We start from the raw sequence: 15,284 nt of genomic DNA on the forward strand, positions 1-15,284 counted from the left end.
TAGACAATATATCAGCTCTGCTTAAGGTAGGAACCATAGACAATATATAGACAATATATCAGCTCTGTTTAAGGTAGGAACCATAGACAATATATAGACAATATATCAGCTCTGTTTAAGGTAGGAACCATAGACAATATATAGACAATATATCAGCTCTGTTTAAGGTAGGAACCATAGACAATATATAGACAATATATCAGCTCTGTTTAAGGTAGGAACCATAGACAATATATCAGCTCTGTTTAAGGTAGGAACCATAGACAATATATAGACAATATATCAGCTCTGTTTAAGGTAGGAACCATAGACAATATATAGACAATATATCAGCTCTGTTTAAGGTAGGAACCATAGACAATATATAGACAATATATCAGCTCTGTTTAAGGTAGGAACCATAGACAATATATAGACAATATATCAGCTCTGTTTAAGGTAGGAACCATAGACAATATATCAGCTCTGTTTAAGGTAGGAACCATAGACAGTACACTACCGGCCAAAGGTTTTAGAACACCTACTCATTCAAGGGTTGTTCTTTATTTTTACTATGTTCTACATTGTAGAATAATAGTGAAGACATCAAAACTATGCAATAACACATATGGAGTCATGTAGTAACCAAAAAAGTGTTAAACAAATCAAAATATATGTTTGATTCTTCAAAGTAGCCACCCTTTGCCTTGACGACAGCTTTGCACACTCTTGGCATTCTCTCAACCAGCTTCATGAGGTAGTCACCTGGAATGCGTTTCAATTAACAGGTGTGCCTTCTTAAAAGTTAATTTGTGGAATTTCTTTCCTTCTTAATGCGTTTCAGCCAATCAGTTGTGTTGTGACAAGGTAGAGGGGGTATACAGAAGATAGCCCTATTTGGTAAAAGACCAAGTCCATATTATGGCAAGAACAGCTCAAATAAGCAAAGAGAAATGACAGTCCATCATTACCTTAAGACATGAAGGTCAGTCAATCAAATCAAATTTTATTGGTCACATGCGCCGAATACAACAGGTGCAGACATTACAGTGAAATGCTTACTTACAGCCCTTAACCAACAGTGCATTTATTTTAAACAAAAAAAAGTAAGAATAAAACAACAACAAAAAAAAGTGTTGAGAAAAAAGAGCAGAAGTAAAATAAAGTGACAGGTAGGGAGGCTATATACAGGGGGTACCGTTGCAGAGTCAATGTGAACGGGGGCACTGGCTAGTTGAGGTAGTTGAGGTAATATGTACATGTGGGTAGGAGTTAAAGTGACTATGCATAAATACTTAACAGAGTAGCAGCAGCGTAAAAGGATGGGGTGGGGGGCAGTGCAAATAGTCCGGGTAGCGCATGATTAGCTGTTCAGGAGTCTTATGGCTTGGGGGTAGAAGCTGTTGAGAAGTCTTTTGACCTAGACTTGGCACTCGTACCGCTTGCCGTCGCGGTAGCAGAGAGAACAGTCTATGACTAGGGTGGCTCGAGTCTTTGACAATTTTGAGGGCCTTCCTCTGACACCGCCTGGTATAGAGGTCTGGATGGCAGGAAGCCTTGGCCCCAGTGATGTACTGGGCCGTACGCACTACCCTCTGTAGTGCCTTGCCGGGTCGGAGGCCAAGCAGTTGCCATACCAGGCGTGATGCAACCAGTCAGGATGTCTCGATGGTGCAGCTGTAGAATATTTTGAGGATCTGAGGACCCATGCCAAATCTTTTCAGTCTCCTGAGGGGGAATAGGCTTTGTCGTGCCCTCTTCACGACTGTCTTGGTGTGTTTGGACCATGATAGTTCGTTGGTGATGTGGACACCAAAGGAACTTGAAGCTCTCAACCTGTTCCACTACAGCCCCGTCGATGAGAATGGGGGCGTGCTCAGTCCTCTTTTTTTCCTGTAGTCCACAATCATCTCCTTTGTCTTGGTCAAGTTGAGGGAGAGGTTGTTGTCCTGGCACCACACGGCCAGGTCTCTGACCTCCTCCCCTATAGGCTGTCTCATCGTTGTCGGGTGATCAGGCCTACCACTGTTGTGTCGTCGGCAAACTTAATGATGGTGTTGGAGTGTGCCTGGCCATGCAGTCATGGGTGAACAGAGAGTACAGGAGGGGGACTGAGCACGCACCCCTGAGGGGCCCCCGTGTTGAGGATCAGTGTGGCAGATGTGTTGTTACCTACCCTTACCACCTGGGGGCGGCCCGTCAGGAAGTCCAGGATCCAGTTGCAGAGGGAGTGTGTTTAGTCCCAGGATCCTTAGCTTAGTGATGAGCTTAGAGGGCACTATGGTGTTGAATGATGAGCTGTAGTCAATGAATAGCATTCTCACGTAGGTGTTCTCTTGTCCAGGTGGGAAAGGACAGTGTGGAGTGCAATAGAGATTGCATCATCTGTGGATCTGTTGGGGCGGTATGCAAATTGGAGTGGGTCTAGGGTTTCTGGGATAATGCTGTTGATGTGAGCCATGACCAGCCTTTCAAAGCACTTCATGGCTACAGACGTCAGTGCTACGGGTCGGTAGTCATTTAGGCAGGTTATCTTAGAGTCACTTGGGCACGGGGACTATGGTGGTCTGCTTGAAACATGTTGGTATTACAGACTCAGTCAGGGACATGTTGAAAATGTCAGTGAAGACACTTGCCAGTTGGTCAGCACATGCTCGGAGTACACGTCCTGGTAATCCGTCTGGCCCTGCGGCCTTGTGAATGTTGACCTGCTTAAAAGTCTTACTCACATCGGCTACGGAGAGCGTGATCACATAGTCATCCGGAACAGCTGGTGCTCTCGTGCATGCTTCAGTGTTGCTTGCCTCGAAGCGAGCATAGAAGTGGTTTAGCCTCGTCTGGTAGGCTTGGTTCACTGGGCAGCTCGCGGCTGTGCTTCCCTTTGTAGTCTGTAATCGTTTTCAAGCCCTGCCACATCCGACGAGCGTCAGAGCCAGTGTAGTATCGATTCAATCTTAGTCCTGTATTGACTCTTTTGCCTGTTTGATGGTTCGGTCGGAGGGCATAGCGGGGATTTCTTATAAGCGTCCGGGTTAGAGTCCCGTTCCTTGAAAGCGGCAGCTCTACCCTTTAGCTCAGTACAGAACATTTCAAGACTTTGAAAGTTTCTTCAAGTGCAGTCACAAAAACCAACAAGCTTATGATGAAACTGGCTCTCATGAGGACCGCCACAGGAGTGGAAGACCCAGAGTTACCTATGCTTCAGAGGATAAGTTCATTAGAGTTACCAGCCTCAGAAATTGCAGCCAAAATAAATGCTTCACAGAGTTCAAGTAACAGACACATCTCAACATTAACTGTTCAGAGGAGACTGTGTGAATCAGGCCTTCATGGTCGAATTGCTGCAAAGAAACCACTACTAAAGGACACCAATAAGAAGAAGAGACTTGCTTGGGCCAAGAAACACGAGCAATGGACATTAGACCGGTGGAAATGTGTCCTTTGGTCTGGAGTCAAAATTTGAGATTTTTGGTTCCAACCGCCGTGTCTTTGTGAGACGCGGTGTGGGTGAACGGATGATCTCCGCATGTGTATTTCCCACCGTAAAGCATGGAGGAGGAGGTGTTATGGTGTGGGGGTGCTTTGCAGGTGACACTGTCTGTGCTTTATTTAGAATTCAAGGCACACTTAACCAGCATGGCTACCACAGCATTCTGCAGCGATACGCCATCCCATCTGGTTTGGGCTTAGTGGGACTATCATTTGTTTTTCAACAGGACAATGACCCAACACACCTCCAGGCTGTGTTAGGGCTATTTGACCAAGAAGGAGAGTGATGGAGTGCTGCATCAGATGACCTGGCCTCCACAATCTCCCGACCTCAACCCAATTGAGATGGTTTGGGATGAGTCGGACTGCAGAGTGAAGGAAAAGCAGCCAACAAGTGCTCAGCATATGTGGGAACTCCTTCAAGACTGTTGGAAAAGCATTTCAGGTGAAGCTGGTTGAGAGAATGCCAAGAGTGTGCAAAGCTGTCATCAAGGCAAAGGGTGGCTATTTGAAGAATCTCAAATATAAAATATATTTTGATTTGTTTAACACTTTTTTTGGTTTTTAAATGATTCCATATGTGTTATTTCATAGTTTTGATGACTTCACTATTATTCTACAATGTAGAAAATAGTCAAAATGAAGAAAAACCCTTGAATGAGTAGGTGTTCTAAAACTTTTGACTGGTACTGTATATCCGCTCTGTTTAAGGTAGGAACCATAGACTATACAGTGGGGAGAACAAGTATCTGATACACTGCTGATTTTTTAGGTTTTACTACTTACAAAGCATGTAGAGGTCTGTAATTTATCTAAAATCTAAAACAAAATCCAGAAAATCACATCGTATGATTTTAAGTAATTAATTTGCATTTTATTGCATGACATAAGTATTTGATACATCAGAAAAGCAGAACTTAATATTTGGTACAGAAACCTTTGTTTGCAATTACAGAGATCATACGTTTCCTGTAGTTCTTGACCAGGTTTGCACACACTGCAGCAGGGATTTTGGCCCACTCATCCATACAGACTTTCTCCAGATCCTTCAGGTTTCGGGGGCTGTCAGCTGGGCAATACGGACTTTCAGCTCCCTCCAAAGATTTTCTATTGGGTTCAGGTCTGGAGACTGGCTAAGCCACTCCAGGACCTTGAGATGCTTCTTACGGAGCCATTCCTTAGTTGCCCTGGCTGTGTGTTTCTTCAATGCTCTTACTGAGGGAAGGAGGTTGTTGGCCAAGATCTCGCGATACATGGCCCCATCCATCCTCCCCCTCAATACGGGCAGTCGTCCTGTCCCCTTTGCAGAAAAGCATCCCCAAAGAATGATGTTTCCACCTCCATGCTTCACGGTTGGGATGGTGTTCTTGAGGTTGTATCATCCTTCTTCTTCCTCCAAACACGGCGAGTGGAGTTTAGACCAAAAAGCTCTATTTTTGTCTCATCAGACCACATGACCTTCTCCCATTCCTCCCTCTGGATCATCCAGATGGTCATTGGCAAACTTCAGACGGGCCTGGACATGCGCTGGCTTGAGCAGGGGGGACCTTGCGTGCGCTGCAGGATTTTAATCCATGACGGCATAGTGTGTTACTAATGGTTTTCTTTGAGACCGTGGTCCCAGCTCTCTTCAGGTCATTGACCAGGTCCTGCCGTGTAGTTCTGGGCTGATCCTCACCTTCCTCATGATCATTGATGCCCCACGAGGTGAGATCTTGCATGGAGCCCCAGACCGAGGGGTGATTGACCGTCATCTTGAACTTCTTCCATTTTATAATAATTACGCCAACAGTTGTTGCCTTCTCACCAAGCTGCTTGCCTATTGTCCTGTAGCCCATCCCAGCCTTGTGCAGGTCTACAATTTTATCCCTGATGTCCTTACACAGCTCTCTGGTCTTGGCCATTGTAGAGAGGTTGGAGTCTGTTTGATTGAGTGTGTGGACAGGTGTCTTTTATACAGTGTAATTGAGTTCAAACAGGTACAGTTAATACAGGTAATGAGTGGAGAACAGGAGGGCTTCGTTAAAAAAACGAACAGGTCTGTGAGAGCCGGAATTGATCAAATAATTATGTCATGCAATAAAATGCAAATTAATTATTAAAAAATCATACAATGTGATTTTCTGGATTTTTGTTTTAGATTCCGTCTCTCACAGTTGAAGTGTACCTATGATAAAAATTACAGACCTCTACATGCTTTGTAAGTAGGAAAACCTGCAAAATCGGCAGTGTATCAAATACTTGTTCTCCCCGCTTGCATATGATCTCTGTTTAAGGTAGGAACCATAGACTATATATGATCTCTGTTTAAGGTAGGAACCATAGACTATATATGATCTCTGTTTAAGGTAGGAACCATAGACTATATATGAGCTCTGTTTAAGGTAGGAACCATAGACAATGTCAGCTCTGTTTAAGGTAGGAGATAGAACAGTGTTGGAAAGACGGGGGAGTCAAAGGGCAGTAGGCCGGATTCCAACCAATGCCGATTCTGGAATACATGTATGGGCAATACATGTAACCCTAACCCCATACATGTATGGGCAATACATGTAACCCTAACCCATACATGTATGGGCAGTACATGTAACCCTAACCCATACATGTATGGGCAGTACATGTAACCTAACCCCATACATGTATGGGCAGTACATGTAACCCTAACCCATACATGTATGGGCAGTACATGTAACCTAACCCATACATGTATGGGCAGTACATGTAACCTAACCCATACATGTATGGGCAGTACATGTAACCCTAACCCATACATGTATGGGCAGTACATGTAACCCTAACCCATACATGTATGGGCAGTACATGTAACCCTAACCCATACATGTATGGGCAGTACATGTAACCCTAACCCATACATGTATGGGCAGTACATGTAACCCTAACCCATACATGTATGGGCAGTATACATGTAACCCTAACCCATACATGTATGGGCAGTACATGTAACCCCTAACTCCATACATGTATGGACTTCACGTCAGTTCTATAGCTTTGAATATCTATGGTGGGAACTATGGATAGATATTAATGCAATGAATAGATCCCACATGACTCCTTACTTTGAGCTGACATGATGCCTTACATTCCCCTCTGTTGTTCTGTCCTACTGAATGAGACCCTGTGTTTTAACTGGTTGTTCTGTCCTACTGAAAGAGACCCTGTGTTTCAACTGGTTGTCCTCTGTTCTGTCCTACTGAAAGAGACCCTGTGTTTTAACTGGTTGTCTCTGTTCTGTCCTACTGAAAGAGACCCTGTGTTTTAACTGGTTGTTCTGTCCTACTGAAAGAGACCCTGTGTTTTAACTGGTTGTCCTCTGTTCTGTCCTACTGAAAGAGACCCTGTGTTTTAACTGGTTGTTCTGTCCTACTGAAAGAGACCCTGTGTTTTAACTGGTTGTCCTCTGTTCTGTCCTACTGAAAGAGACCCTGTGTTTTAACTGGTTGTGTTCTGTCCTACTGAATGAGACCCTGTGTTTTAACTGGTTGTTCTGTCCCACTGAAAGAGACCCTGTGTTTTTAACTGGTTGTTCTGTCCTCTGCTGAAAGAGACCCTGTGTTTTAACTGGTTGTTCTGTCCTACTGAAAGAGACCCTGTGTTTTAACTGGTTGTCCCTGTTCTGTCCTACTGAAAGAGACCCTGTGTTTTAACTGGTTGTCCTCTGTTCTGTCCTACTGAAAGAGACCCTGTGTTTTAACTGGTTGTCCTCTGTTCTGTCCTACTGAAAGAGACCCTGTGTTTTAACTGGTTGTTCTGTCCTACTGAAAGAGACCCTGTGTTTTAACTGGTTGTCCTCTGTTCTGTCCTACTGAAAGAGACCCTGTGTTTTAACTGGTTGTTCTGTCCTACTGAAAGAGACCCTGTGTTTTAACTGGTTGTCCTCTGTTCTGTCCTACTGAAAGAGACCCTGTGTTTTAACTGGTTGTCCTCTGTTCTGTCCTACTGAAAGAGACCCTGTGTTTTAACTGGTTGTCCTCTGTTCTGTCCTACTGAAAGAGACCCTGTGTTTTAACTGGTTGTCCTCTGTTCTGTCCTACTGAAAGAGACCCTGTGTTTTAAACTGGTTGTCCTCTGTTCTGTCCTACTGAAAGAGACCCTGTGTTTTAACTGGTTGTCCTCTGTTCTGTCTCTACTGAAAGAGACCCTGTGTTTTAACTGGTTGTCCTCTGTTCTGTCCTACTGAAAGAGACCCTGTGTTTTAACTGGTTGTCCTCTGTTCTGTCCTACTGAAAGAGACCCTGTGTTTTAACTGGTTGTTCTGTCCTACTGGAAAGAGACCCTGTGTTTTAACTGGTTGCTTCTGTTCTGTCCTACTGAAAGAGACCCTGTGTTTTAACTGGTTTGTTCTGTCCTACTGAAAGAGACCCTGTGTTTTAACTGGTTGTCCTCTGTTCTGTCCTACTGAAAGAGACCCTGTGTTTTAACTGGTTGTCCTCTGTTCTGTCCTACTGAAAGAGACCCTGTGTTTTAACTGGTTGTCCTCTGTTCCTACTGAAAGAGACCCTGTGTTTTAACTGGTTGTTCTGTCCTACTGAAAGAGACCCTGTGTTTTAACTGGTTGTCCTCTGTTCTGTCCTACTGAAAGAGACCCTGTGTTTTAACTGGTTGTCCTCTGTTCTGTCTACTGAAAGAGACCCTGTGTTTTAACTGGTTGTCCTCTGTTCTGTCCTACTGAAAGAGACCCTGTGTTTTAACTGGTTGTCCTCTGTTCTGTCCTACTGAAAGAGACCCTGTGTTTTAACTGGTTGTCCTCTGTTCTGTCCTACTGAAAGAGACCCTGTGTTTTAACTGGTTGTCTCTGTTCTGTCCTACTGAAAGAGACCCTGTGTTTTAACTGGTTGTCCTCTGTTCTGTCCTACTGAAAGAGACCCTGTGTTTTAACTGGTTTGTTCTGTCCTACTGAAAGAGACCCTGTGTTTTAACTGGTTGTCCTCTGTTCTGTCCTACTGAAAGAGACCCTGTGTTTTAACTGGTTGTTCTGTCCTACTGAATGAGACCCTGTGTTTTAACTGGTTGTCCTCTGTTCTGTCCTACTGAAAGAGACCCTGTGTTTTAACTGGTTGTCCTCTGTTCTGTCCTACTGAAAGAGACCCTGTGTTTTAACTGGTTGTTCTGTCCTACTGAAAGAGACCCTGTGTTTTAACTGGTTGTCCTCTGTTCTGTCCTACTGAAAGAGACCCTGTGTTTTAACTGGTTGTTCTGTTCTGTCCTACTGAAAGAGACCCTGTGTTTTAACTGGTTGTCCTCTGTTCTGTCCTACTGAAAGAGACCCTGTGTTTTAACTGGTTGTTCTGTCCTACTGAATGAGACCCTGTGTTTTAACTGGTTGTCCTCTGTTCTGTCCTACTGAAAGAGACCCTGTGTTTTAACTGGTTGTCCTCTGTTCCTACTGAAAGAGACCCTGTGTTTTAACTGGTTGTCCTCTGTTCTGTCCTACTGAAAGAGACCCTGTGTTTTAACTGGTTGTCCTCTGTTCTGTCCTACTGAAAGAGACCCTGTGTTTTAACTGGTTGTCTCTGTTCTGTCCTACTGAAAGAGACCCTGTGTTTTAACTGGTTGTCCTCTGTTCTGTCCTACTGAAAGAGACCCTGTGTTTTAACTGGTTGTCTCTGTTCTGTCCTACTGAAAGAGACCCTGTGTTTTAACTGGTTCTCTGTTCTGTCCTACTGAAAGAGACCCTGTGTTTTAACTGGTTGTCCTCTGTTCTGTCCTACTGAAAGAGACCCTGTGTTTTAACTGGTTGTCCTCTGTTCTGTCCTACTGAAAGAGACCCTGTGTTTTAACTGGTGGTTCTGTCCTACTGAATGAGACCCTGTGTTTTAACTGGTTGTCTCTGTTCTGTCCTACTGAAAGAGACCCTGTGTTTTAACTGGTTGTTCTGTCCTACTGAAAGAGACCCTGTGTTTTAACTGGTTGTCCTCTGTTCTGTCCTACTGAAAGAGACCCTGTGTTTTAACTGGTTGTTGTTCTGTCCTACTGAAAGAGACCCTGTGTTTTAACTGGTTTGTTCTGTCCTACTGAAAGAGACCCTGTGTTTTAACTGTTGTCCTCTGTTCTGTCCTACTGAAAGAGACCCTGTGTTTTAACTGGTTGTTCTGTCCTACTGAAAGAGACCCTGTGTTTTAACTGGTTGTCTCTGTTCTGTCCTACTGAAAGAGACCCTGTGTTTTAACTGGTTGTCCTCTGTTGTTCTGTCCTACTGAAAGAGACCCTGTGTTTTAACTGGTTGTCTCTGTTCTGTCCTACTGAAAGAGACCCTGTGTTTTAACTGGTTGTCCTCTGTTCTGTCCTACTGAAAGAGACCCTGTGTTTTAACTGGTTGTCCTCTGTTCTGTCCTACTGAAAGAGACCCTGTGTTTTAACTGGTTGTCCTCTGTTCTGTCCTACTGAAAGAGATCCTGTGTTTTAACTGGTTGTCTCTGTTCTGTCCTACTGAAAGAGACCCTGTGTTTTAACTGGTTGTCCTCTGTTCTGTCCTACTGAAAGAGACCCTGTGTTTTAACTGGTTGTTCTGTCCTACTGAAAGAGACCCTGTGTTTTAACTGGTTGTCCTCTGTTCTGTCCTACTGAAAGAGACCCTGTGTTTTAACTGGTTGTCCTCTGTTCTGTCCTACTGAAAGAGACCCTGTGTTTTAACTGGTTGTCCTCTGTTCTGTCCTACTGAAAGAGACCCTGTGTTTTAACTGGTTGTCCTCTGTTCTGTCCTACTGAAAGAGACCCTGTGTTTTAACTGGTTGTCCTCTGTTCTGTCCTACTGAATGAGACCCTGTGTTTTAACTGGTTGTCCTCTGTTCTGTCCTACTGAATGAGACCCTGTGTTTTAACTGGTTGTTCTGTCCTACTGAAAGAGACCCTGTGTTTTAACTGGTTGTCCTCTGTTCTGTCCTACTGAAAGAGACCCTGTGTTTTAACTGGTTGTCCTCTGTTCTGTCCTACTGAAAGAGACCCTGTGTTTTAACTGGTTGTTCTGTCCTACTGAAAGAGACCCTGTGTTTTAACTGGTTGTCCTCTGTTCTGTCCTACTGAAAGAGACCCTGTGTTTTAACTGGTTGTCCTCTGTTCTGTCCTACTGAAAGAGACCCTGTGTTTTAACTGGTTGTCCTCTGTTCTGTCCTACTGAATGAGACCCTGTGTTTTAACTGGTTGTACTCTGTTCTGTCCTACTGAAAGAGACCCTGTGTTTTAACTGGTTGTCCTCTGTTCTGTCCTACTGAAAGAGACCCTGTGTTTTAACTGGTTGTCCTCTGTTCTGTCCTACTGAAAGAGACCCTGTGTTTTAACTGGTTGTTCTGTCCTACTGAAAGAGACCCTGTGTTTTAACTGGTTGTCCTCTGTTCTGTCCTACTGAAAGAGACCCTGTGTTTAACTGGTTGTCCTCTGTTCTGTCCTACTGAAAGAGACCCTGTGTTTTAACTGGTTGTCCTCTGTTCTGTCCTACTGAAAGAGACCCTGTGTTTTAACTGGTTGTCCTCTGTTCTGTCCTACTGAAAGAGACCCTGTGTTTTAACTGGTTGTCCTCTGTTCTGTCCTACTGAAAGAGACCCTGTGTTTTAACTGGTTGTCCTCTGGTTCTGTCCTACTGAAAGAGACCCTGTGTTTTAACTGGTTGTCCTCTGTTCTGTCCTACTGAAAGAGACCCCTGTGTTTTAACTGGTTGTTGTTCTGTCCTACTGAATGAGACCCTGTGTTTTAACTGGTTGTCCTCTGTTCTGTCCTACTGAAAGAGAGACCCTGTGTTTTAACTGGTTGTCCTCTGTTCTGTCCTACTGAAAGAGACCCTGTGTTTTAACTGGTTGTCCTCTGTTCTGTCCTACTGAAAGAGACCCTGTGTTTTAACTGGTTGTCCTCTGTTCTGTCCTACTGAAAGAGACCCTGTGTTTTAACTGGTTGTTCTGTCCTACTGAAAGAGACCCTGTGTTTTAACTGGTTGTCCTCTGTTCTGTCCTACTGAAAGAGACCCTGTGTTTTAACTGGTTGTCCTCTGTTCTGTCCTACTGAAAGAGACCCTGTGTTTTAACTGGTTGTCCTCTGTTCTGTCCTACTGAAAGAGACCCTGTGTTTTAACTGGTTGTCCTCTGTTCTGTCCTACTGAAAGAGACCCTGTGTTTTAACTGGTTGTTCTGTCCTACTGAAAGAGACCCTGTGTTTTAACTGGTTGTCCTCTGTTCTGTCCTACTGAAAGAGACCCTGTGTTTTAACTGGTTGTCTGTTCTGTCCTACTGAATGAGACCCTGGTTTTAACTGGTTGTCCTCTGTTCTGTCCCTACTGAAGAGACCCTGTGTTTTAACTGGTTGTTCTGTCCTACTGAAAGAGACCCTGTGTTTTAACTGGTTGTCCTCTGTTCTGTCCTACTGAAAGAGACCCTGTGTTTTAACTGGTTGTCCTTGTTCTGTCCTACTGAAAGAGACCCTGTGTTTTTAACTGGTGTTCTGTCCTACTGAAAGAGACCCTGTGTTTTAACTGGTTGTCCTCTGTTCTGTCCTACTGAAAGAGACCCTGTGTTTTAACTGGTTGTCGTCTGTTCTTGTCCTACTGAAAGAGACCCTGTGTTTTAACTGGTTTTGTTCTGTCCTACTGAAAGAGACCCTGTTAACTGGTTGTCCTCTGTTCTGTCCTACTGAATGAGACCCTGTGTTTTAACTGGTTGTCTCTGTTCTGTCCTACTGAAAGAGACCCTGTATTTTAACTGGTTGTTGTTCTGTCCTACTGAAAGAGACCCTGTGTTTTAACTGGTTGTCCTCTGTTCTGTCCTACTGAAAGAGACCTGTGTTTTAACTGGTTGTCCTCTGCTCTGTCCTACTGAAAGAGACCCTGTGTTTTAACTGGTTGTCCTCTGTTCTGTCCTACTGAAAGAGACCCTGTGTTTTAACTGGTTGTCCTCTGTTCTGTCCTACTGAAAGAGACCCTGTGTTTTAACTGGTTGTTCTGTCCTACTGAAAGAGACCCTGTGTTTTAACTGGTTGTCCTCTGTTCTGTCCTACTGAAAGAGACCCTGTGTTTTAACTGGTTGTGTTCTGTCCTACTGAAAGAGACCCCGTGTTTTAACTAGGTTGTCTCTGTTCTGTCCTACTGAAGAGACCCTGTGTTTTAACTGGTTGTGTTCTGTCCTACTGAAAGAGACCCTAATGTTTTAACTGGTTGTTCTGTCCTACTGAAAGAGACCCTGTGTTTTAACTGGTTGCCTCTGTTCTGTCCTACTGAAAGAGACCCTGTGTTTTAACTTGTTGTTCTGTCCTACTGAAAGAGAGACCCTGTGTTTTAACTGGTTGTCTCTGTTTCTGCTGTCTACTGAAAGAGACCCTGTGTTTTAACTGGTTGTCTCTTTCTGTCTACTGAAAGAGACCCCTGTGTTTTGACTGGTTGTCGTTCTGTCCTACTGAAAGAGACCCCCTGTGTTTTAACTGGTTGTCTCTGTTCTGTCCTACTGAAAGAGAGACCCTGTGTTTCTAACTGGTTGTGTTCTGTCCTACTGAAAGAGACCCTGTGTTTTAACTGGTTTTCTGTTCTGTCCTACTGAAAGAGACCCTGTGTTTTAACTGGTTGTCTGTTCTGTCCTACTGAAAGAGACCCTGTGCTTTTAACTGGTTGTCCTCTGTTCTGTCCTACTGAAAGAGACCCTGTGTTTTAACTGGTTGTTCTGTCCTACTGAAAGAGACCCTGTGTTTTAACTGGTTGTCCTCTGTTCTGTCCTACTGAAAGAGACCCTGTGTTTTAACTGGTTGTCTCTGTTCTGTCCTACTGAAAGAGACCCTGTGTTTTAACTGGTTGTCTCTGTTCTGTCCTACTGAAAGAGACCCTGTGTTTTTTAACTGGTTGTCCCTCTGTTTCTGTCCTACTGAAAGAGACCCTGTGTTTTAACTTGGTTGTTCTGTCCTACTGAAAGAGACCCTGTGTTTTAACTGGTTGTCTCTGTTTCCCTACTGAAAGAGACCTGTGTTTTAACTGGTTGTCCTCTGTTCTGTCCTACTGAAAGAGACCCTGTGTTTTAACTGGTTGTTTCTGTCCTACTGAAAGAGACCCTGTGTTTTAACTGGTTTGTTCTGTCCTACTGAAAGAGACCCTGTGTTTTAACTGGTTGTCCTCTGTTCTGTCCTACTGAAAGAGACCCTGTGTTTTTAACTGGTGTTGTCCTCTGTTTCTGCGATCCTCTACTGAAAGAGAGACCCTGTGTTTTTAACTGGTTGTCCTTGTTCTGTCCTACTGAAAGAGACCCTGTGTAACTGGTTGTCCTCTGTTCTGTCCTACTGAAAGAGACCCGTGTGTTTTAACTGGTTGTTTGTTCTGTCCTACTGAAAGAGACCCCTGTGTTTTAACTGGTTGTTCTGTCCTACTGAAATGAGACCCTGTGTTTTAACTGTTTGTCCTCTGTTCTATCCTACTGAAAGAGACCCTGTGTTTAACTGGTTGTCCTCTGTTCTGTCCTCACTGAAAGAGACCCTGTGTTTTAACTGGTTGTCCTCTGTTCTGTCCTACTGAAAGAGACCCTGTGTTTTTAACTGGTTTGTTCTGTCCTACTGAAAGAGACCCTGTGTTTTAACTGGTTGTCCTCTGTTCTGTCCCCTACTGAAAGAGACCCTGTGTTTTAACTGGTTGTCCTCTGTTCTGTCCTACTGAAAGAGACCCTGTGTTTTAACTGGTTGTCCTCTGTTCTGTCCCTACTGAAAGAGACCCTGTGTTTTAACTGGGGTTGTTCTGTCCTACTGAAAGAGAACCCTGTGTTTTAACTGGTTTGTCCTCTGTTCTGTCCTACTGAAAGAGACCCTGTGTTTGCTTGGTTGTCCGTTCTGTCCTACTGAAAGAGACCCTAGCATGAACTGGTTTGTCTCTGTGCCTACTGAAAGAGACCCTGTGTTTTAACTAGTGTCTGTGTCCCTACCCTGAAAGAGACCCTGTGTTTTAACTGGTTGTTCTGTCCTACAGAAAGAGACCCTGTATTTTAACTGGTGGTTTGTCCTACTGAAAGAGACCCTGTGTTTTTAACTGGTGGTTTGTCCTACTGAAAGAGACCCTGTGTTTTAAACTGGTTGTCCTCTGTTCTGTCCTACTGAAAGAGACCCTGTGTTTTAACTAAGGCCCCGTGTCTACGACGCATAGATTCCTAAAGTTTAACTGGTTGTTCTGTCCTTCTACTGAAAGAGACCCTGTGTTTTAACTGGTTGTTCTGTCCTACTGAAAGAGACCCTGTGTTTTAACTGGTTGTCCTCTGTTCTGTCCTACTGAAAGAGAGACCCTGTGTTTTAACCGGTTGTGCTCTGTTCTGTCCTACTGAAAGAGACCCTGTGGTTTTAACTGGTTGTCCTCTCTGTTCTGTCCTACTGAAAGAGACCCTGTGTTTTAACTGGTTGTGTCGTGCTACTGAAAGAGACCTGTGTTTTAACTGGTTGTCCTTCTGTTCTGTCCTACTGAAAGAGAACCTGTGTTTTAACTAAGAGTTCTGTCCTACTGAAAGAGACCTGTGTTTTAACTGGTTGTCCTCTTGGTTCTGTCCTAATTGGAAAGAGCATCCTGTGTTTTAAATCTGGCTGTCCTCTGGTCTGTCCTACTGAAAGAGACCCTGTGTTTTTAACTGGTTGTCCTCTGTTCTATCCTACTGAAAGAGAAATGTGTTTTGTAACTGGTGTGTTCAAAGTCCTACTGAAAGAGACCCTGTGTTTTAACTGGTTGTTCTGTCCTACTGAAAGAGACCGGTTTTAACTGGGTGTTTAGTCCTACTGAAAGAGACCCTGTGTTTTAACCGGTGGTTGTCCTACTGAAAGAGATCCTGTGTTTTAACTGGTGTGTCCTACTGAAAGAGACCCTG

The sequence above is a fragment of the Coregonus clupeaformis genome, unplaced genomic scaffold (assembly GCF_020615455.1).
Source record: "Coregonus clupeaformis isolate EN_2021a unplaced genomic scaffold, ASM2061545v1 scaf1903, whole genome shotgun sequence".
Lineage (NCBI taxonomy): Eukaryota > Metazoa > Chordata > Actinopteri > Salmoniformes > Salmonidae > Coregonus > Coregonus clupeaformis.